Below are 23,010 nucleotides of genomic sequence, written 5' to 3'. Positions count from 1 at the left end.
GGTGAGAGGTGGGGTGTATTCTAAGGACACTCCATCTGCGAGAAAGGAAACTCCAAGAGCGGTGGAGGACCATTTGGCTGTGGAGTCCATTCCACGTGTGGACCTTCTGTAATGTCAGGACCCTATGGGGCCTTCCCGGGACAGACCCCTCCCCCATATTCTCTGCTGTAGCTTTTCTCTGAAGTACCTAGATAATAGTATCTGATGCACATGGCCTGAGTTGTTTTGCAAATGCTAAAACCCCCACCAAAAGGAAGAAATTAACTACTTGATGACCAGGAGCGCATAGCCCCCAAACCCACTGGCACCTAAGGATTGATAATGTTAACCTCTGTGACACCGCCCGTTACTTCAACATCAGCCAATCAGAGAATTGTGCAAGAGTTGATCCCATACCCTGGGATGCCCCTCCCTCACCTGGCCTTTAAAAATGCCTTCCTGAAACCCTTCAGGGAGTTCTGGGTTTTTTTTTAGCACTAGCTGCCTGGACTCCTTGCTTGGTGCCTGCAGTAAACGCTGCACTTTCCTTCACCACAGCCTGATGTCAGTAGATTGGCTTTACTGAACGCAGGTGAGAGGACCCGAGTTTGGTTTGGTAACAATTCCCCATTCAGGAGGCCATCAGCAGGCTCTCAGAAGAGACCTACTCCCGCCTCCTGCTGCTGCTCCCAATACCAACCACGGCCTTTTGGGTACCCTCTGGGGTCTCCCTGGCAGTGTAGATTTTGCTCCCAGAGCTCTCTGGAATGAGTTAGAAAGCGGCATTAATGAAATCAAAGCCAAGGCCACTCCACCCAAGCCTGAAAAAGGAATCCTTCTTCCACTTGCATTCCAAATTATCGTCAGCCAATTCGGCTTATTCTGGTGTCTCCAATACAGAGAGTCTGAGTTGAAATGAAAGGACGTTGGTAACAAAGGAGAATAATATAGACAGCAACGTAGATATTCTGAATTTGACTCCAAATCTTCTACATCTCCCAACAGGAAATTAAAGTCCAATTATTAAATCCCCTCGCAGTAAAGTTCAAACATACGCCAGAATTAATGTTTAAAAGTAAATTCTGTTTTCCGTTTGAGTTAAAAATTCAAAGATATTAAATTCCCCCATCCCTCCATTTCGTATTCTGGCTGTCTTAGCCAGAGTTCTCATTGTCTAGGTCACTGGTTTTCAAGCTTTTCGTCTCAGTTCACCTTTAACCTCTCAACAATTGTCGAAAACACCAAAGCGCTTATCAAAGTTCACTGTATTAGAAATTAAAATGGAGACATTTAAAAGTACTTATTAATTTATTTAAACATAACAAAATAAATTCATTAAAATTTAACATATTTAATAATATTTTCCAATAAAAATATAATGAAAAAGAGTGACTTTTTTTTTTTTTTTTACATGTGTGCAAATCCTTTTTCCTGTTTGGTTTAATAGATGACATCTGGATTCGCATACCCGCTTCTGCATTCAATCTGTTGCAATATGTTCCTTTTGGTTAAAGAATCTGAAGAAACTCCAGCCTCACAGTGTTATGCAGTTGGAAAAGGAAGGTGTATTTTCATACCTGTTTCAGATAATAGTGGATTTTCTTCTTTGATATTACGCTGTGCTTGACAAGAGCTAGTTTCATAAAGGTTAGCTCCAGTGAAGAACCTGAAACCTTATCAGTGTACTTTGCGTACTTTGTTACATTAAAATCCATTGGAATAGCTTCCATTTTGAAAGGATGGTTTACCCATGCATAATTTTGTTAATATCGTATTTTAGTCATTTGGAAAATACCGGTTCACTGAGTTGAACCAGTTCACCAGTTCATCTATGAATGTTGACACATTTTACTATACAAGATCAAAAAATCACATTTGCTGATATACCCCCGTCTTATCAGATAAGTCTTTAAGCACTAGGAAACAGGCTCATGGCAGTGGATATGCATTTTTTAAAATTCCAATTTTTACATGACAGCTTGAATTTTATTATTGGTGACAATGAATGTCAGCTGTTTTCCTTGAACTGACAGCCTCTTTGTTCAATTTTGAGCAAATGGTGGCCAGACACTTAAGTTTGAATAACTACAGTAGTTTCTTTAAGTAAAAAAAGATGCCCATTTTAAAAAGAGGGCTAGGGAGTTCCCTGGTGGTCCAGTGGTTAGGACTCCGGGCTTTCACAGCTGTCGCCCAGGTTCAATTCCTGGTCGGGGCGCTGAGATCCCACAGGCCATGTGGTGTGACTAAAAAAAAAAAAAAAAAAAGCCACAGTCCCTCCTGCCAAGGAGCTTCTAGTCCAGTGGGGATAGCAGCAGCCTGAGGCTTCCTGAGAAGTGTGATATGTGAGCTGGGCTCTAAAGGTGGGAGGAATTTTAAAAAAGAAAAAGAGGGCTTCCCTGGTGGCACAGTGGTTGAGAGTCCGCCTGCCGATGCAGGGGACACGGGTTCGTGCCCCGGTCTGGGAAGATCCCACATGCCGTGGAGCGGCTGGGCCCGTGAGCCACGGCCGCTGAGCCTGTGCATCCAGAGCCTGCGCTCCGCAACGGGAGAGGCCACAACAGTGAGAGGCCCGCGTATCGCCAAAAAAAAAAAAAAAAAAAAAAGAAAGAAAAGAAAAAGAAAGAGGGCTAGTTCAGCTCTGAATTCAAACAATTGTACAAGTGCTTGTTCTCAAGATAGCCTTTGAACTTTGGCTCATAGCCAAAGTCTTCTAGGTGGCCTTTCCATTTTGTCACATAGGATATTAAAAGGATGTGTACTCAAGGGATGAGAGTTAAGAAAATTGGTAATTTTCACAGTTTTGTCAAGGATATTCTTAAAGGAAAGTGGATTAAAATCTGGTGGTGAAGAATTCAATGGCTGTGAGCACAGGTGGGCACCACGCCGGCTGAGGGTCAGCAGCTCATGCCCACTTGCTTTTGTACCGTCCGTGCATATGTCAACAAATGAAAAAAGCAAACACCACCTTACTCGTATTAAGAAGAGAGAAGACCCCTGGAAGGGGTTGTGGGCCACCCTTGGGGTCTGCGGATGGGGAGATGCCTGGGCTATTTCTACCTGGAATGGGCATCATTGCTTGCAGGTTTCAGAAGGGGTATTCGTTCATTGAAAAGCCCTGGAGTGCTCTTCTTTTTACAGCGTTTGAAGAGTTAATAGGACACGCACAAGTGTCAGAGCCCTGACCCCACACCCATGAAACTGAGAAAAGCAGCCTAATTCTTAACTCCCAGGGCAGCTCTTCTTGGCAAAACCAGATTTCTAGAACCCAGGAAAGCAGTTTGCCCCAGGAAACAGCAGAGAACCAGACAAGTCTGGGAGAAGGTAGCCGGGGAAAATCATCTAGCTTCTCTCTTCCCCAGATTATGCTAGTTGTCTGGAATCCATGAGTTTTGAACTTAAACTTGATGGGGAAAAAAATTCTCCTAGGGTTTCCCTGGAGGCGCAGTGGTTGAGAATCTGCCTGCTAATGCAGGGGACACGGGTTCGAGCCCTGGTCTGGGAAGATCCCACATGCTGCAGAGCAACTGGGCCCGTGAGCCACAACTACTGAGCCTGTGAGTCTGGAGCCTGTGCTCCGCAACAAGAGAGGCCGCGATAGTGAGAGGCCCGTGCACAGCAATGAAGAGTGGCCCCTGCTTGCCACAACTAGAGAAAGTCCGCACACAGAAACGAAGACAGAACACAGCAAAAATAAATAAATTAATTAATAAACTCCTACCCCCAACATCTTCTAAAAAAAAAAAAAATTCTCCTAACAAGGGCATTTACCACATCTAGGAGAAAGGTCCATATATGCACATCTCCACTCTCAAAGAGTAGCGTTGGAAACATGGCTGTCTTCTTGCAAAGTTTAGAAATTTGCAATTATTATAATCCCCATCACCAGTAGACAATGTTTCTGTTTTTGGCATCCAATATATCCCTAACCTACCAATCTGCATTTCCCATTTGCTTTTGCCTGCTGGTGTCCGACACTAACAGTTTAAATCTAGAACCTGTAGTGCAGATGGGATTCTCTAGCTATAATTTAAAAACAGCAGACATGTTTTGCGCTCTGATGTCTAAGAGGCTCTTTTCTCAATGGGTGAATCAATGACTTAGCTGCATCTGCCCAGGAAAACCTGCATCTGTGTAGGTCAAGGACCAGATGCAGCACCTGTACTCAGAGGCCGCCCTCACCTGCTAATAGCCCACACCTTTGCTGAGACCTGCGGGGCCAGCGCTGGCTTGCAAAGTTCCTATGAGGCAGCATGCACAGAGGGCACCTGTGTGAATCATTTTTGGCTGAGATGCCCTTGCCCCTACCATTGGAGCCTTTGTGCTTTTTGGTGGCTGTGGTCCCCTGTGCCTTTGTTCATCCTTGCGCTGTCCTGTTCCTTTGCTGAGGCCTGTGGATGTTATCAGCTTCTGGCCCTGTGAAAGCAACCCTGCCGATCAACAGCCTGTGGAGGAAGCTGGCATAAGCTGCAGTCACTTACCAAGGTGAAAATACAATGCTGCCGAAGGCATAAAGCTTTTGCCCAAACTGAAGTACATAAAATCCAACCAACAATTGTGTTAACCATTGTGGATAAACCTCTACCTATTCTGAGGTCAAACACCTGTTCCTACACTCAAATCCGAGACTCAAAACCACTTCTCGGACTCAAAGACTCTACTTACATTTTATGCCTTGTCTTTCCCCTAAGATTACTGACTTACAGTGCCAGAAATTGCTACGTTTGAGGTTATATCCCCCTAACTACAAACCCTCATGCCTTTAGCCACAGGAGCTGGGGCTACTTCCAAAAGACTTAAGGTGTGTAAAGCAGAGGAGATCAGTGTTCTCTGTACAAGAGGAAGGGAAGGGAAAGATAGGAGTGAGAGGAGGAAAAAGCATGTCCGGACTTTCCTTCCAAACTAAACCATTACATTGCGATGCTCCACGTCTCCTGGGGAGGAAGAAGTAAGGGAACAGAGAGAGGCCTGGGGGTTTCACTGATGGGATTCCCTTTTCTTGAAAGAAAACACCAGGTGAGGGGCAGGGGTCTTATCTTGTAAACAACATCTTAGCTCAGGTTATGATTCACTGTTTATTGCTTTAATCTCTATAAGCTACAGTTTTCTGGTCTTTAAAATGAATACAGTAATATCTATATGGGATGATGGTTGTATGGAATAGAGGTAATACATGTGAAGCTAGCACAGGTATACACAGTTGGTCCAGAGGGGAGAGAAATACGCACAACTAGATATGTTACAAGACGGAGTATGTGATGTTACTACAGTAAAGGAACAAGTCAAGTGCTCTAAAAGCTCTAATGAAAGGAAACTTAATTCTAACCTGGGCTGAGGTAGGTGATTGATTTCACGAGAGGGGTGGCTCTGGAGTTGAATTTTAAGATTTCGTGAGAATCTCTCCACCCTTCAGTTCATTTGATGAGCACATTGTCTTGATCATCCGCTGTTTTAGAGGCCCTAGGCAAGCAGAGATGTAAAAGATAAATAACACAGTTTCTGAATCTGTAGTCCCAGTTGGAGAAACGTCAACACACACAAGCACACACGCATGGGCATACAAGACACAAGAGAAATCCAAAGGATGGATCTGCAAGCAAAGTGGTGCAGAGCACACACAACTGGGGAGAGGATGCAGGAGGGAGAAGTCTGGATGCGCTCATCTGCGATGCTGACCTAGAAGGTGGAGACTTTTTTGGGAGAGGATGCAGGAGGGAGGAGTCTGGATGCGCTCATCTGCGGTGCTGACCTAGAAGGTGGAGACTTTTTTGGGAGAGGATGCAGGAGGGAGAAGTCTGGATGCGCTCATCTGCGATGCTGACCTAGAAGGTGGAGACTTTTTTTTTCTTCACATCTTTATTGGAGTATAATTGCTTTACAATGTTGTGTTAGTTTCTGCTGTATAAAAAGTGAGTCAGCTATACGTATACATACATCCCCATATCTCCTCCCTCTTGCGTCCCCCTCCCACCCTCCCTATCTCACCCCTTTTGGTGGACACAAAGCACCGAGCTGATCTTCCTGTGCTATGTGGCTTCCCACTAGCTATCTATTTTACATTTGGTAGTGCATGTAGTCCATGCCACTCTCTCACTTTGTCCCAGCTTACCCTTCCACCTCCCCGTGTCCTCAAGTCCATTCTCTATGTCTGCATCTTTATCCCTGTTCTGCCCTTAGGTTCTTCAGAACCTTTTTTTTTTTTTTAGATTCCATATATACGTGTGAGCATATGGTATTTGTTTTTCTCTTTCTGACTTACTTCACTCTGTATGACAGACTCTAGGTCCATCCACCTCACTACAAATAACTCAATTTCATTTCCTTTTATGGCTGAGTAATATTCCATTGTATATATGTGCCACATCTTCTTTATCCATTTATCTGTCGATGGACACTTAGGTTGTTTCCATCTCTGGGCTGTTGTAAATAGAGCTGCAATGAACATTTTGGTACATGACTCTTTTTGAATTATGGTTTTCTCAGGGTATATGCCCAGTAGTGGGATTGCTGGGTCATATGGTAGTTCTATTTGTAGTTTTTTAAGGACCCTCCATAGAAGGTGGAGACTTTAATGATAAGAGTAACTGAAGGAATGGGAGAATGGGAGAAATGTTTGGAGGCAAGGCTATTTAAGACCTCTATGCAAAGAGAGTAAAGCAGTGAGTGTCATCAGAATAACAAAGGCTTACTGGGGGAGCTTCCTTCCTTCGGAGAGGTTCGCTCCTAGGCGATACCCAAGTTAGGTTGATTGAAGAATTCTCCAATCTCCCAGGACAGATGGGAGCATGTGGTTTAGGAAGAAACCATTTCCTAGCTCTGGGTAGCCATGTCCTTCCCATCAGGATATTCCTTTTTCTATCCAAGATCTTTAAGATCTTTTTTTTTGCGGTACGCGGGGCTCTCACTGTTGTGGCCTCTCCTGTTGCGGAGTGCAGGCTCCAGATGCGCAGGCTCAGTAGTTGTGGCTCACGGGCCCAACTGCTCCGCGGCATGTGGGATCTTCCCGGACCAGGGCACGAACCCATGTCCCTTGCATCGGCAGGCGGACTCCCAACCGCTGCGCCATCAGGGAAGCCCTCCCTGATTATCTTGATAGGATTGTAGTGACCTCCCTGAGTCTTCTTTTGAAGTCCAAAGTATCCTGAAAATGCGCATTTTCTCTTTTCTATTAAATGGTGCCTAGCGACAAGTTCATCATAACCCTGATTTGATTGCAAATTGACCTGTTTAATTAATTATCCTCTCTTTATTCCTACTGCCCCATTCTACCTCCTGTGCACCCTCCCTCCATCAAATGGCAAACATTCTGTCCTAAGACAGAAACCAAGGAATGCGGCTAATTTGGTGTTTGGGGCAGTGTCATTTCTACACACAGAGTTTTCTCTCACCTGAAAAGTTACACCATGAAGTGAATTGGCAATTAATGTAAACACACAGTCCTGTAGATGACACTGTGTTCTAGTTATTTCTGTCCTGCAGAAGTGCAACCACCGCTTACACGTAGGCGGCCAAGGTGGCTGCTCTACCTCTTCCCCGTTGGGGAATTCTTCCCAGGTGGTTTTGGATCAGGTAGTAGCCAGGATGGATGAACAATTGGAGGTGAGCTTTCAGAGACTTTCCTCTCACAAGGCATCAGGCTGAGGAAGAATGTGGGAGCTGCCATCAGGAGGAAAGGCTATACCAACCCTACCGGTGGCGGGCGCTCTCTTATGCCGCGGACAGCACAGACTCCACCACTAGGACAATTGTCCACAGGTGCAATCCGGAGGGGCTTCCAGCAAGAGGGGTGGAGTGTGGAAATGCAAGGCCACTCATCCAGCAAATTCCATCTTCCTGAGCGCCTCTGCTGGATGCCGTAAACCAAGGGCACATTTCCCCCGTGGACAGCGGGCCAGGGTGGCAGCTGGTGAGGCAGCCCGGCGGCTGCCCAGAGACGGTGTCTGGAGAGTTGCACTGGGGAAGGGAAGGCTTCAGTGGACTAAACCATTCTTCAGTCTGAGCTCTTCCGCAGTGGTTTGAGGAAGCACAGCTCAAGTAGCCTGTCATGAACCAAACATGTTCATAAAGGGGCTGGAGACATTCCGGTCCTGTGTTTTGACCTTGCTTAATTCCAGGAGGTGGCAGTGATTGCAGTAAAATGAGTCTGATCGTTCTTACGATTCTTGTCTTCATCAGGGGTGGGGTGTCCAGCCTGGGGGGCCGGGCATGAACGAATAGGGTGCGTGTGAATGGAAGCATATTTCCAAACAGGCTGCACGATCTAGTGGATTAACTAGGATGGAGGATGAACATCACTTTATGTCAGGTGTTGCCCTGGGGGTGAGGCCTGGGGAGCTAGGCTGAGTGAGTGCATATCGGTGAGGCTCAGGGCTGCCCTTGTGTGTATTTGAGGCTGCGCACAGAGAGAGAGATGAAAGCTGACATGTGTCTTTTAGAACCGGCCGCTGCTGTCAGGTTTGGTTTCTGGAGCTGAGAACAGGTGCCTCAGACTTCAAAGTAGAACCCAGTGTCTCTCTGTGACCTTCCCCTGAGGGTCTGGTTTGGAGAAGAATCTCAAACCTTCTCCGCTTGTCCTGCACCACTGTGTTGGAATGTGGGTTCCTTAGGCACTTGTTGTTGTGTTCTTGGCCTTGGGGGCTTTGGCTGTAAGTCAGAGAGAAAGCATTTTGTCCTGACATTTCCTTGTATCTTTCCTCCCCAAGCAGGGCAATGGGGGAATATGGTTAGGGAAATGTGCTTTAAGGCTTTAGTTCATGTTAAAAAATATTTGCTAGGCACTTACCACATACATGCAGAAATATACCAGCAGCTGACATAAATATTAGAGATGGATATTAATTAACCAACAATTAATTAATTAGACAAATATCTATTAGACACCTACTCTGGCCAGGCACTGCAACAAGCACTGGGGATGCAGCAGTAAAAAAGAAAAAAAATCAGACACTTCCCTGGTGGTCCAGTGATTAAGACTCTGGGCTCCCAATGCAGGGGCACAGGTTCAATCCCTGTTCAGGGAACTAAGATCCTACATGTTGCAGGGAGAAGCTCCTCCCCACGCCCCCCCCCCCACAAAAAAGTCAAATTCTTGCTCTCACGGAGCTTACAGTATAGGGGGAGGCTCAAAATACACAAAATAAATAGGTTAAGTAATGAAAGTAATGGTAGGAAAACTGTGGATCCTCTGCCAGACTGCATAGAGCCCAAATCCTGGCTCTACCACATAGGTGCTGTGTGATGTTGGACAAGCTGCTTAATTTCTCTGTGCCTCAGTTTCCTCATCTGTGAAATGGGGTCAATAGGGGACCCACCCTGCTCTGCTGCTCTGAGGATTCAATGAGACAGCGGGTGTAATGCTCTTAGAACAGGCCCAGCATAATGTACGCCCTTAGAAGGGCTATTACGGTGTCAGTGCCAGATGGTGTCAGAGAAAATTTTCTAGAGAAAATGAAACTGAAGGGGCAGGGGAGGGCGGGAAGCATGAGGGCACCTGGGGAAGAGTTTGCAGGTAGAAGAGGCTGGCAGGGTGAAAGGCCTTGCTCAGAAGGAGTCAGGCATATTCTAAACAAAAACCAAAACCCAACAAGAGGCCAATGAGGCTGCAGTGAGCAAAGGGTGAAAACCAGGCGGTGGTGGAGAGAACCACACAGGGCCTAGTAGGTCACTGTAAAGGTAAATATCTGGAAAGATCTCTTGACCTCAATAGGGTGATCGCTTTCTTGGCAAGAGTGACTGCCTGGAGGCGATTATTGGTAACAACTGTGAATTTTAATATTCAGATTCCTGGGGACATAATTAAACGTTTGTCCTCTGTATGTTTTGTACTTGGTCTCCTTGTCTGTGATGGATGGGATAAGTCCTGGAGTTTCCTATCTAGTCTGCTCTTTTTCTATGAACAAACAGTAATTTCACATCAATAAGGGGAAAAAATGAAAGTTTAAAAAAAGACCCATGATTCTGCCAGCTTAGCAAAATAACTGCTTTGATTTTTACCACATTTCACACCAGGAGATTTTAAACAAAATGGGGACCGTAATATCTCCTAGCATGGTTGCTGATGATGGATAAATACAGTTTGAGTATGAATGGGGGTAGATGCTGGCAACGAGCCCCTCCTCTGAATCCACATCTGCAGAGGCTGGGCCTCGTGTGGAAAGGTGAGCACACATCAGGTCCACGGCTGGGATTCAGGAAGAGATGCGTGTGTTTGACAGGCGAGGAAGGTCCAGCCGCAGCCCAGTTGCTAGGAGGGGGGACAAGCCACCTGAGGGGAAAAATGTCACCATAAGGTAAAAGGCAATCAAGAATCCCCATTTTACAAAGGGACAAAGGGAGATTGTGAGTGTGACCCCCAAAAGCCTACTCCTTACACCCTGGTTGAGGTCACCTCTGCCCACGTGTCACTGAGAAAGGGGCTGCTGGGCGCCAGCAGGAGCTAATCAGAAGGACAGAGGCCTGGGAAGTATAGGCGGCATACGTGGTGTGGTGTCCACGTGGCTTTGATCCCCACAGAGCCCCGGAAGCCACCTCTGCAGACCTGGGAAAGGCCCGCTTGTACTGGTCCACCCACTCCGGTGACCCCGAAATCCTCAGGTGCAGGGAGTCAACTCTGCAAGGCACCGGAAGCCTGTGCCAGCCAGGAGGTTTGTTTGTTTGAGACTTGGGGATTCAGATTGAACAATTATTAGAAATAAACCACACAATATGTGCCCGGCACACAAAAGATGCTCAATAAAATTGAAGCCATTCTTTCCATGTTCCGCTTCTTCTTTTTTTTTTTTTTTTTTTTTTAAGCGGTACGCGGGCCTCTCACAGTTGTGGCCTCTCCTGTTGCAGAGCACAGGCTCCGGACGCGCAGGCTCAGCGGCCATGGCTCACGGGCCCAGCCGCTCCGCGGCATGTGGGATCTTCCCAGACCGTGGCACGAACCCACGGCCCCTGCATCGCCAGGCGGACTCTCAACCACTGTGCCACCAGGGAAGCCCCGCTTCTTCTATCTTAAATTAAACAAAAGTCAGTGCCATTGCCAAAATACTCATTGGATATGAGAGGAAAGTCACAGCCACAGATATTTACTGTGCACTAGCTGAGCTCCCCTAGGGGGCAGGGATAGACATTTAATTAGATCGATATACAATTTGTGGGAAACAATTGCACGTGCCCCCTTGTGAATATAATGAAAGGCTAGGCTAAGTGACAAAAGAGAGCTATGCACAGAGAGCTATGGTCCAATGAAGAGGAATGAAGAGGAAGAGATCACATGATCATAGAATCACATGACAAAGGTAAGCTTCACAGGACGATATGATCACGTGATCAGGGTAGACTTCAGGGAGGAGGTGCCATTTGCGTCATGACTCTAAAGATGGGAGTAAAATTTAGATGGATGGGAAGAGAAGGGAGCATGTTCCGAGTGAAGGGACCAATAGACCCAATGGAAAGTATATACCCACTCAGGAGACTGCAGTCGTCCGGGGAACTGGAGCATGGGTGAGATGAAGGGGAGGAAATCCTGGATGGTCCCACTGGAAGGAAGGGAGGGGTTTGAACGTAATTGAGTGGTGACTCAATTAAATCATGAAATTAAGCCATGAAATTTTTTTGAGAAGGGGAAGTTAGTTAGATAAATGCAGATCGACTCCAGAAAAAAATAAACATCAAGCAGAAATGGATGTCTTGCATAGACTAGGGAGGCATGAAAGGCAGGAAAAGCTATTGAGAGGCTGCTTATGAATGGGATGCTAATTAACATTTGTGGGGCACCCACTCTATGCCAGGTGCCTTATGGGGAGTGAGTGACTTTGTTGATAGATTAAGCAAGTTACTTGAGGCCACACAGCTGGCAACGGGCACTGCTGGGATCAGAGGTGGTACCAGCCTCCTTTATAGAGGCTGTGAGAACATCCACTCTGTGCTGCTCTTGGTAGAAGAAACGGTGGTGGCATTCAGGGGCAACAGTGGAGATGGTAGGTGGAGAAAGCATTGGAGAAATCTTGTGAGGTCAAAGCTTCGTGACTTGGCCAACAGTTGCCTAAAGGAGGATGGGAGAAGTCCAAGAGAACTCCAAGGTTTTGGTTATGGGTTATTGGGAAATAGTTAACTCAATAATAAAAACACAGAAGTCAGGAAAAAACTGATTGGAGGGGAAGATACTGAACATGTAGAGTTTAAGGGACTGGATTCTTAACTCTGGGAGCACACTGGAATCCACTGAGTTGTTAAAAGATTTTAGACTCCTGGACCCCACCCAGACAGGCTAAATTGGAGTTCTGGGGGTGGAGCCAGGGTACTGGTAGTTCGTAAAAGCTGCAGGTGATTCCAATGTGCAGTCAGAAGAAACCCTCTCGGGACTTCCCTGATGGTCCAGCGGTTGAGACTCCGAGCTCCCAATGCAGGGGACCTGGGTTTGATCCCTGGTCAGGGAATTAGATCCTGCGTGCTGCAACTAAGACGCGGCGCAGCCAAATACATAAATAAACAAAATATTTTTAAAAAAAAGAAGAAGAAGAAACACTCTCCACACAGGGAGAAAACCCAGGCACTGATGCTCCCCCAAAATTTAAGAGCTAGAGAGAAATATCTGGGAGGTGGTTGCATAGAGGTAAGAGTTGAAGTCAGGAGACTGAACAAGAACATTAAGGGAGAGTAAACAAGAAAGAAGAGGTGGGCTTCCCTGGTGGCGCCGTGGTTGAGAGTCCGCCTGCCGATGCAGGGGACGCAGGTTCGTGCCCCGGTCTGGGAGGATCCCACATGCCGCGGAGCGGCTGCGCCCGTGAGCCGTGGCCGTTGAGCCTGCGCGTCCGGAGCCTGTGCTCCGCAACAGGAAAGGCCACAACAGTGAGAGGCCCGCGTACTGCAAACAATAAATAAATAAATAAAATCAATTTCCCCCCCTCTTTCTGCTCACTTCTAGAGTTACGCTTTCAGGGTACTCTGGCTTGACTTTCCCTGTGGGGAAAAATCCAAGGAAAAAATATGTCCTAGAGCAGGATGGTGGTGGTGATGAGTAAGAACACTTAAGTGAGAAGTGAGGGAAGTTCCTCCCTAATTGCAGGAAAAAAGCCCTTTTGGTCTCATCTCTGCATCTCAACTGTGGCTACATCAGAAGCGTTTGGTGTCTGAGCCTTGTCCCGGGACTTTGGTGTAATTGGTCTGGGGGTTCCAGAGCAGCTCCCCAGCAACAGTCCACGAACAGTGTCTAATTGAAAACCTCTGCTCTAGCAACGTTGAATGCTTGTAGATTCCAAGTGTACCATCTCCTTCCATGTCTTTCTATCTCTGCCTATGTTACTGACACCTGTTCATTTCAACTCAGCTTCCCCTAGGAAGTCTTCCCTGCTCCCCTTGGCAAGGACCTCTCCTTGGCCATTATAGCACTGTCTACTTTGTATTGAATGGATCTAGATATGGGTCTATATCCATATAGTGCACATTTATCCTTTACAAATACTTTGCCCGGTAGCGTCCATTTCCCCTTTCTACTTAGGGAGAGTCCTCCACTGTGTAAGTTTGATGAAGCCTCTGGGATAGATATCCACCACGTTGGACTTGGGATTTCTAATATTAGAATACTAACAAAAGTCATAGCAAGAGTTCAGAATTCACTCAGTGGTGCTGGCAGTGGCAATGACCATCACAACTAGTGGCCAAACCTGACTGCTTCTCAACATGACTCTGGCAGTGGTGGCCTCCGTTAGTTCCGGTGAAAATGTCCAGCTAGTCCGGTGATTCTTTGAGCTACCCAGCAACCTTCTTTAAAAATACCTTTGTTGTTGTGGTGGTTGAAAATAGCCAGAGTGGTTTCTGTTGCTGGCAACCCAGGAGACTGACCAATATCCTACCCCACTAGAACCATCAGCTTCTCAATAGTTATGGACCCTGTCTTCTTCATCGTTTATTGCTCCAGGGTCTTGTATATGATATGTTCACAATAAATGTGAAAACCAGATGAACACAGTTCAGTCTTATCTTCATAACCCCTAAGAAACCATTTGTGAGGACTTATATATATCAGATGTAGTGTTTTCCAATGATACATAATACGTCTTCCATTTTACGGTATGCTATTTGGTCATGCAGGATCAATTAATTAGGCTGTCAGCATTATTTTTGTGGATGTAGTTACCTTTTTAAAGGTACTGAAGAAAAAGATCTTTGAAGTTTGATGTCATCTCTTCCCAGGCCAAGCCAACAGCGGCCAGGCCACTCTTCCTGGGTGAGATGTACTGAGTTAGATGAATACTATCAGAACTGAATGTACATCCTCTCTCTCTTCCCCTTTACTTCCTGTCTTGCTCTCTCCATCTCACTTCTCCCTTTCCCTGTCCCTCCTCCTCCACTTGCTTTGACGGATCCACTGTGGAGTCCCAGACTCTGGCTCCCTGAAGGCCCCCATATCCTGCTAGACCGAATACTCATTATAAGATGTGCCAAGCCTAGACATCCACCATCAACATCAAGTCTTCTTTTTTTTTTTTTTTTGGTGGTACGCGGGCCTCTCACTGTTGTGGCCTCTCCCGTTGCGGAGCACAGGCTCCGGACGCGCAGGCTCAGCGGCCATGGCTCACGGGCCCAGCCGCTCCGCGGTATGTGGGATCCTCCCGGGCCGGGGCACAAACCCGCGTCCCCTGCATCGGCAGGTGGACTCTCAACCACTGCACCACCAGGGAAGCCCCCAAGCCTTATTTTATGCCCATCAAACCCACAGTGCACATCGTTTCAATGAAAAACTCTTGGACCAGGAACAAGGGGAATCAGGGAAAGTAAGTATATGACAATCGCTCCCTGCTCTTAACTATATTTCTCTTTCCACCAGACAATTCCCACACATATTTCTCCCTTTCTCCCTCTCTCTCCACCGTCTTTCAGTTCCATTGCAGATTGGGAAAATAGCAACTGGTTGGTAGCACAAAAGAACAAGGAGAAGGGGTGGGGTGGGGTAGAGAGAGGAGTGATGAAGATGGAAAGTGGCAAGAAAGAAATAAAGGCAAAGCATATCTACCAGGTTAAATTTTTGGCGTTAAGGGAAAGGCCCGAAGTCTGCCAGATGCAATCAAAGAATAAGGGAGCAATGGAAGTATCTTCTTCCAGAGAATTCCTTGATGAGCAGTCAAACCATTATTTCCATACTCCACTTGATTTTCTCCTTATCTTCTTCCAGCTTTGAACAAGCGCTACCAACGACTTGGATACATTATTATGTGAGAAACCAGTGGCAACTTACCTTTTATTCCAAGCCTCGATTTTCACCTAACACTGGGTAGAAATTTCTCAAACCTTCATTCAGATAAGTAGCTGGATTGCACTTGGGGGAAAAAAAGAATCCTATTCCTAAATCTTGATGTGAAAATGACAAATTATCAAGAGCTGACAGGCCGTAAAATCATTTAATTCAACACTTCCCTTCACAGACAAAGAAACGAGACACAAACCCTTTGAGTACTCAGCTCTTTGACGCAAGAGCCCAGAATAGAGACTTTTCTACTGAGTCATGATAAGAGCAGTGAGGGGGATAAAGTCAAAGAGAAGATGATTAGATTGGGGAAGCTTGTGTTAATAATTCATCCTGTATTTGTGCTGTTCAGAATTTGAGGATGCATTTTGATAAATTATTCATGGCGGAAGAAGGTACAGAAAACATCCAATGATTTTTTTTTCTTTTTTTTGCAGTACGTGGGCCTCTCACCATTGTGGCCTCTCCCCTTGCGGAGCACAGGCTCCGGACGCGCAGGCCCAGCGGCCATGGCTCACGGGCCCAGCCGCTCAGCGGCATGTGGGATCTTTCTGGACCGGGTCACGAACCCGTGTCCCCTGCATTGGCAGGCGGACTCCCAACCACTGCGCCACCAGGGAAGCCCCCAATGACCTTTTTGAGAAGCACCATTTCCTGGGTCCAGTATAGTGTAATGAAATTAGTCCACCAAGTGTCTTTGAATAAATTTAGTGAGCATCTTCCATAGACATCCTGAAACACCCTAGATGATAAAGACAGCATCCCCTCAAGGGACTCTTATGAATCCACTTGCATTAGAAGCCTGAAGAAATGTCTGTTTTTGGAAGTTAGGTGATGACCCCTCTCTGACAGGTCATCTAGGTGAATGTGGAACACTGGGTTTCTGCAAATCACAAGGGCAAGAGGCTGTGCCTCTCAGGGCGAGAGGAACATTAATGCAAACGGTGACCAATGACGACCTGCACTATTCCAACACCTACTATACTTCCATATCATTAGTAGGAGTTTCCAAAAGGTTTGTTGAACAAAGAGTGAAGACTGAGTGAATTAATGAATGAAAGCTAGTGACTACCTTCAGAGTACAGAAGATAAATCACCCAGCATAGAATGCAAGATTATCTGAAATGCTAGACACACATTCCACCTTCTTTTTGCTCTAAGCCCCTTAATCTTGGAAGATTGTGGACTGTATTTGAGACTAAAAAAGGTCAGCCTCAAGTTCTATCAGGTTAAAAGTGTATCTGTAGCCCCCCTGCTACTTGGGTAAGTTTAAGAGTTTATCATGGGGCTATGTGTTAGGAACGTAGATTAAAATCTTGAAAGTAAGTTATAAGTCTTAAAAAATAGAAAATTTTTTTGTAAAAGAGTAAAAATGATTTAACTTGGGTAGCTGGAGGGAGCTTAATGTCTAAAATGGATGTGAATAATTTTTCTTTCTGACTTTTATGAAACTTCCCTTTTAGGCTGCCCTGAAGAATTACAGAAGGGCATTTGCAGATTTCTGCTTAAGTAAAGGCCCAAGGATCTGGAAAAAATGGAACAAAATCCTGGGGCCGAGTGAGTTATAGATAACATATATTTAGAAACGAACAGACAAATGTCTCTATATAATGATATCACTAAGCTAGCAGAGTTTCTTTCTTTCAAATGGAAAATAAGCAGCAGGATGGTAGTGCCATTTCTGAAACTGAGCTACGGTTGTGTTTTATTGGTAGGTCTGCACATCACATGAAAGTAGTAATTCAGCTAGTTTGCTTTGGTCTGTGTGTCTGCCCATCCCCCCTCTCTACCCCCATCCTCCTGACTCATTTCCCCAAGCAAATCGATGAATTTGTGAATATGGAGTTGAAATTCAGCCAGGAATATCTGACAATGCTGTCTCATATTGCCCGAATCTATAAGGAGGAAACTATTCAGATGATTGATGCTCCTTAGGGCAGAATATTAAATTGATCCTTTGGCAAGAAAGACCTTATGACACTTAACACAGCAATTCCTATAAATACCAATGTGATTATCAACCAGAAGTAAGACTTACCTCTTTCTCAAAACTAGGCAATGAGTTCTGTATACATTTTTGTGTAGCTTTTATGTTTAATATGTGTGTATCTTGACATGCTTAAAGCAACCACGACATAAATTACACTAGTGAAAGTGTATTGTCAAGCACACAATGTACTTGATGAAATGCTTCCATTATAAGACACTGTTTCTGAGCATTTACCTTCCAAGTAAAATATATTCTAGACTGACATTTTTTTTTTTTTTGCTTTCTCTTACCTAAATGGAATTCTCTTTTCAGCAGAAAGTTTCATTGTATTGCCTCCTGTGACATGACTATATTTTAACAGGTTAAACTTGCAGAAGGTATATTCTAAATTGTGCTTTCTTATTATGAACCTAAAACATTTGTAAAATTTTTCTCTCCCTGGGATGACCTTTCTCACGGTCATCTGTTCAATCATCCAATAAATATTTATTAAGTGCTGCTTTGTGTCAGATCCAGTGTTCTAGGCACTGGGTGTTTACTGGTAACCAGACAAGGTCCCAGGTAAAGACAAACAAAAATCAGAGAGAGTAGTTCAGTTGGTGAGTGAGGCATAGGGTAGGAGTGCCATTTTAGATAGGGTCGTCAGGGCAGACCTCACCGGGGACATAACACCTCAACAGAGACCAGAAAAAAGTAAGAAGTGAGAAAGCAGCTGTCTGAGGGCGAAGGCTTGGGGAAGAGAGAAAATGTGCAAAGACCTTGAAGAGAGACCTGATGGGTGTTTCTATATCAAATGTGCCTGGTCTCCTCTTTGCCTCTTGAGAATGTCTTCTTTTAAAAACAACTGAATTAGGGCTTCCCTGGTGGCTCAGTGGTTGAGAGTCTGCCTGCCGATACAGGGGACACGGGTTCGTGCCCCGGTCCGGGAAGATCCCACATGCCACGGAGTGCCTGGGCCTCTGAGCTCATGGCCGCTGAGCCCATGGCCGCTGAGCCTGCGCGTCCGGAGCCTGTGCTCCGCAACGGGAGAGGCCACAGCAGTGAGAGGCCCGCGTACGGCAAAAAAAAAATAAAAATAAAAAAATAAAAAAGACTGAATTATTGGCCATGTGGAATTCAATTGCTTCCTGATTTTGAAGTGAATGCCTGTTCCACTGAGCATTAATCTTGGTAAACATGGCCGTTTTAGGACCTGAGAAATGGATAGTCCAGATTTGGAGAGAAAAGCAATAGGTGAGAACGTTGGCACTGGCTTGTCCTGGCAGAGCTGGTGACTGAAACAAAGAGATAAGTAATTAAAGCCTGTGTGACAACATGAAGAGGTTTTTGAAAATGTTTCATATGAAAATAATTAAAATAAAGCTTTCCTCCAATCACTGTCAATCATTGAAAGGTCTGGCTGTGAAAGTTTTTACTGGGTTTTAGGAAAGACAGTCCTTTCCCCCGACCCAATAATAGTAAATGTGATAGCTGTTCATTTGACCACATGGATTTGTGTATGTGTTTGTGAACTAAACTGGTACAATATCATAGCCTGCTTTTAGCAGTCAGGATTTTATAAGCTTTTGACCTCTCTCTATGCAGATATGCCACAGGGAAAAATGTTTGATGGATTCAGATGGTTTCTGTCCATGAGACCAAGTACCTAAGGATGGGAGAGCTGGCCTCTGTGTGGCTGAATTGAACAGCTGGATTTGTCAGATCCCATCCGCCCTAAGTCCGGTTACACATGAAGCAGGTGAGCCAATCTGACCACAGTCCTCCTGGGACAGTTACCTATGTCCTCTTCGCCATCACAACCCTTCCTCCTTCCTCCTCCTTAAAGATCTGAGTTGCTGACTCACTTTCTCTTCTACGACTCCAGTCTTAATTCTTGGGGATTTCAAAGCCCCTGTTACAGTTCCTTAACTTTCATGTGCTGATGATGTCATTTTCCTCCTCTATCTCAGCCTTTCACTCCTTCTGTGTCATTCCATAACTATAAACTCTGCATCTCTCCCACATCCCACCATTGTAACTCTCCCAGGGAATCAAGTACCCTGATTCCCCAGCAGCCCTGTTACTCCCAAGGGTCCTACCACGTTGCCGCTGCCCCTTACTTCTCTCGTGTTCTAACTTTGATCCTTAATTTCCAGCCTCCGTCATTAAAATCATTCCTTGGCCTATCTCTTCAACTCCCGTGTCCCTCTCTTGATTAGCAGCATTTCTTGGTCTCCTTGTACATCGCTGGAGCAAAACACACAGCAATGTGGATTAGGGTCGCTCTAAACTCATACTTACCAACATCAAGTGGGCAGCGTAGGCTGCTTGGCAATCATGGTGTTTCCCCAGGTCATCCACTTAGCTGCTCTCTGGGTGACAAATTCATCCTTTCTCCTCTTCTCAGACGTCTAAATCTCAGCTGATGACCTTCTTCCTATTTTCCTGAAAAGACAGAAATAATCAGAAGAGAACTGCCGTAAGCTCCCACCCTTACACCTACCCATCCACTTGAGTCTGTGCCCATGTAATCTTACTCCTCTCTCTCATTGTGGATGAACCAACTCTTTTTGAATATCCCAACCGCTGATGTCTACTCAAAGACATTGCTCCAGCAATTTTAAACCCTCTTTCATATATCAGCAAATTTCCCCAACCTACAGGATCATAACCGTCGGCAAACAGACATGCTTCTATTTCTCCTTTCCTAGGAAAAAAAAACCTTCTCTTGAACCAACTTCACCTTCCAGCTATTGTCCTATTTCTCTCCTTACAGCAGGACTTCTCAAAAGTGTTGTCTATGCTCACCATCTCCAACTTTCCCCCTCCAATTGAATGAATTTCATCCATGTTTTCATTTCTCTGAAGGCACCAAAATTATTGCTACCAAGGTCATCACTGACACCAACATTGCCCAGTCCAATGGTCCTTTTCCGGTAGTTTTCTAACTTGACCTTCGGCATTTCATAGAGTTGACTTCTCTCTTCCCGTGAAACACTTTCTTCACTTGAAGTCCTGGACACCCCAGGACACCCTGGTTTTTTCCTTCTCAGGCTCCTTTTCTGGTTTTTCTTCATCTCTCATCTTCAAATACTGATGTTCCTGTAGGCACATCACAATGTGTACAAGTGTTCCATTGCTACATGGGTTTCGCGGCTACTGTATTGAACAGAACAAGTCTAGGGAATCATTATATGATCAGTGCCACGATTAAGTAGGCTTTGTCTCAGATAGCCTGGATTTGGATTTAGATCACCTCCATCCACCCACACGTACATACGCATACTTAATAGCTGTTTGTTTAAGTCAATTGGAAGTAATATGAGGAACTGCTTCGTAGGATGTTTTTAAAATTAAAAGAAATAATTTAGCACATAAAAAAAACTCAGTAGACATTAGCTATTATAGATATGGCCGAAATGGTGGGTTTTTCAATCTCTTAAAACTGGAGCATCCAATAAGACCTAGTAAATCCTATACTTTGCCTACACTCGTATGCTACAATAATAAAACAATTGCAACACAAATCTTTTATTGGAATTAACAAAATGATGAGTGCTGTTTTTGGTAAGAAGCACGTAGATGTGATTAAATATTATAAATGAATTGCCAATTATATGGAAAAGCCCAAGTGCAAGTGTAGATAAACATGAATGCTACAACAAACTCTTCTACTGACCTGAAAAATCCTGAGTTCTCACCACTGTTCCCTGGATTGCAAGTGGAGGAACAAATGTTTCTTTCATGACCAGTTCCTCTGGGTTCTGGTGTATACTTGTTTATGACTGAGTTAGCTAGAAGAACATATTCCAAGGAATATTTTGCCAAATAGTAGTTCTGAGGTATATTACTAGGACATCCGTAGTGACAGAAAATTCTGGATTAAGACTGCTTTTATTTTTTTAATTAATTAATTTATTTTTTGGCTGTTTTGGGTCTTATTACTGCACACGGGCTTTCTCTAGTTGCGGCGAGCGGGGGCTACTCTTTGTTGCAGTGGCTTCTCTTGTTGTGGAGCACAGGCTCTAGGAGTGCGGGCTTCGGTAGTTGTGGCACGTGGGCTCAGTAGTTGTGGCTCACAAGCTTAGTTGCTCCGCAGCATGTGGGATATTACCGGACCAGGGCTCGAGCCCATGTCCCCTGCATCGGCAGGCAGATTCTTAACCACTGCGCCACCCAGGAAGTCCAAAACTGCTTTTAAATGACAGAACTTCTCAAAGCCTCTTCCACTTTCACCTGAAAATGAGTCTTCACGAAGAGGTCTCGTCTACAGGGCTTCTGAAACCTATTTGACTATGGAAGACTTCAACTTTTTAAAAAGAAGTATCTCTGTGTTATGCTTCTCAGAACACTTTTTGGAAAAATCCTGGCATAGAGAATAACAATGTTTGTCATTCCACCTGTTTTGCTTTACCATTTTATCTTTGGGGCTTAGCCTAGTAAATGACACATAATAGGTGTTTAATAAATATTTGTTAAAGGAATGAAGCGTAAGCAGTGTTTTCTAGCCTTTGAAGCCATGTGGCAAGCAATAGATGATTCACAAATATTCATGATATGATCACTGCTCTTGGATAGTCACTGATATGAGCAGTTCCTTAGGTGCCAAACCTAAGCTAATCACTATAAAGTAATCACTGCAGGAAGATACAATGTTTAAAGGCAGGGAGAAGAGACTTTAATAATCAATTTGTGTTTTAAAACAAACTTCCTGGAACTTATGCATGAATACTATCACTTTAAGTGGCTTTGAGAAAACTGTGTACTTCATTCCTCAGAGAAGGTTTAGATTACATGGCCATGAGGCATATCGTGTCATTCATTCATTCAGCAAATTTGCACCTGCTCTGTAACAGGCACTATTCCAGGCATTGGTAATCCAGGAGTGAACAAAGCCAGGGAGGTCTGCGTTCTCTAGTGGAGGGAAGGGGAGCATGAATAAAAAAATATGTAAAAGTGAATTAACTGCAGTCTGAAATAAATGCTGTTAAGGCAGCAACAAAGAAACGAAGGGGAAGAGAGCCAGGGGTCAGGAATCTGTCCAGGTACCAGAGAAAACACAAGGACAGGGATAGAGCCCAGGCAGGACATACCATCAGAGATGAAGTAAAAGTCTGAGCCTAGGGCTTCCCTGGTGGCGCAGTGGTTGAGAGTCCCCCTGCCGATGCAGGGGACGCGGGTTCGTGCCCCGATCCGGGAGGATCCCACATGCCGCGGAGCGGCTGGGCCCGTGAGCCATGACCGCTGGACCTACGGGTCCGGAGCCTACGCTCTACGACGGGAGAGGCCGCAGCGGTGAGAGGCCCGGGTACTGCAAAAAAAAAAAAAAAAAAAAAAAAAAAGTCTGAGCATAACAACTCCAGTGCAGAGGCCCCTGGAGAGCCACGGAGTGATAGGATTAGAGTGGGGCATACTGGGCCTGCCACGTGGAGATGGCTAGAGCCTGGGAGCAGGCTGAGACGAGGTGTGGCCAAGCAGGAACAGCAGCTTCAGGCAGAGATAAAGGATGTGCAACAAGAAGTGGTGCCTTATAAATGAGCCAAAGATGGCCTCTGTATATTAACCCCTAGATGGTTCATTTCCTCACTACTGTGAAAACCTGTCACCTCAGAGGTCTGTGCCAAACTCCGTTTTTTACACATCCAATTGTTTCAAATATAGCCCAAATAAGCTGTTTTTTGTTTGTTTGTTTTGCCTTTTAGAGCCTGCCTTGTTCGCATAACCCGTGAAACTCCCCAACGTCTTCTAGAGACGCGGAAGATGAACTGAGACTATAAGGACCCCAAGTCGGTGCTGCTGCCCTTGGAGGCTCTCTGACCCAGAGATCCCCTGT

Source organism: Globicephala melas, chromosome 3, assembly GCF_963455315.2.
Source record: "Globicephala melas chromosome 3, mGloMel1.2, whole genome shotgun sequence".
Lineage (NCBI taxonomy): Eukaryota > Metazoa > Chordata > Mammalia > Artiodactyla > Delphinidae > Globicephala > Globicephala melas.
The sequence above is the reverse complement of the archived record's forward strand: the minus strand, read 5'-3'. Positions refer to the sequence as shown.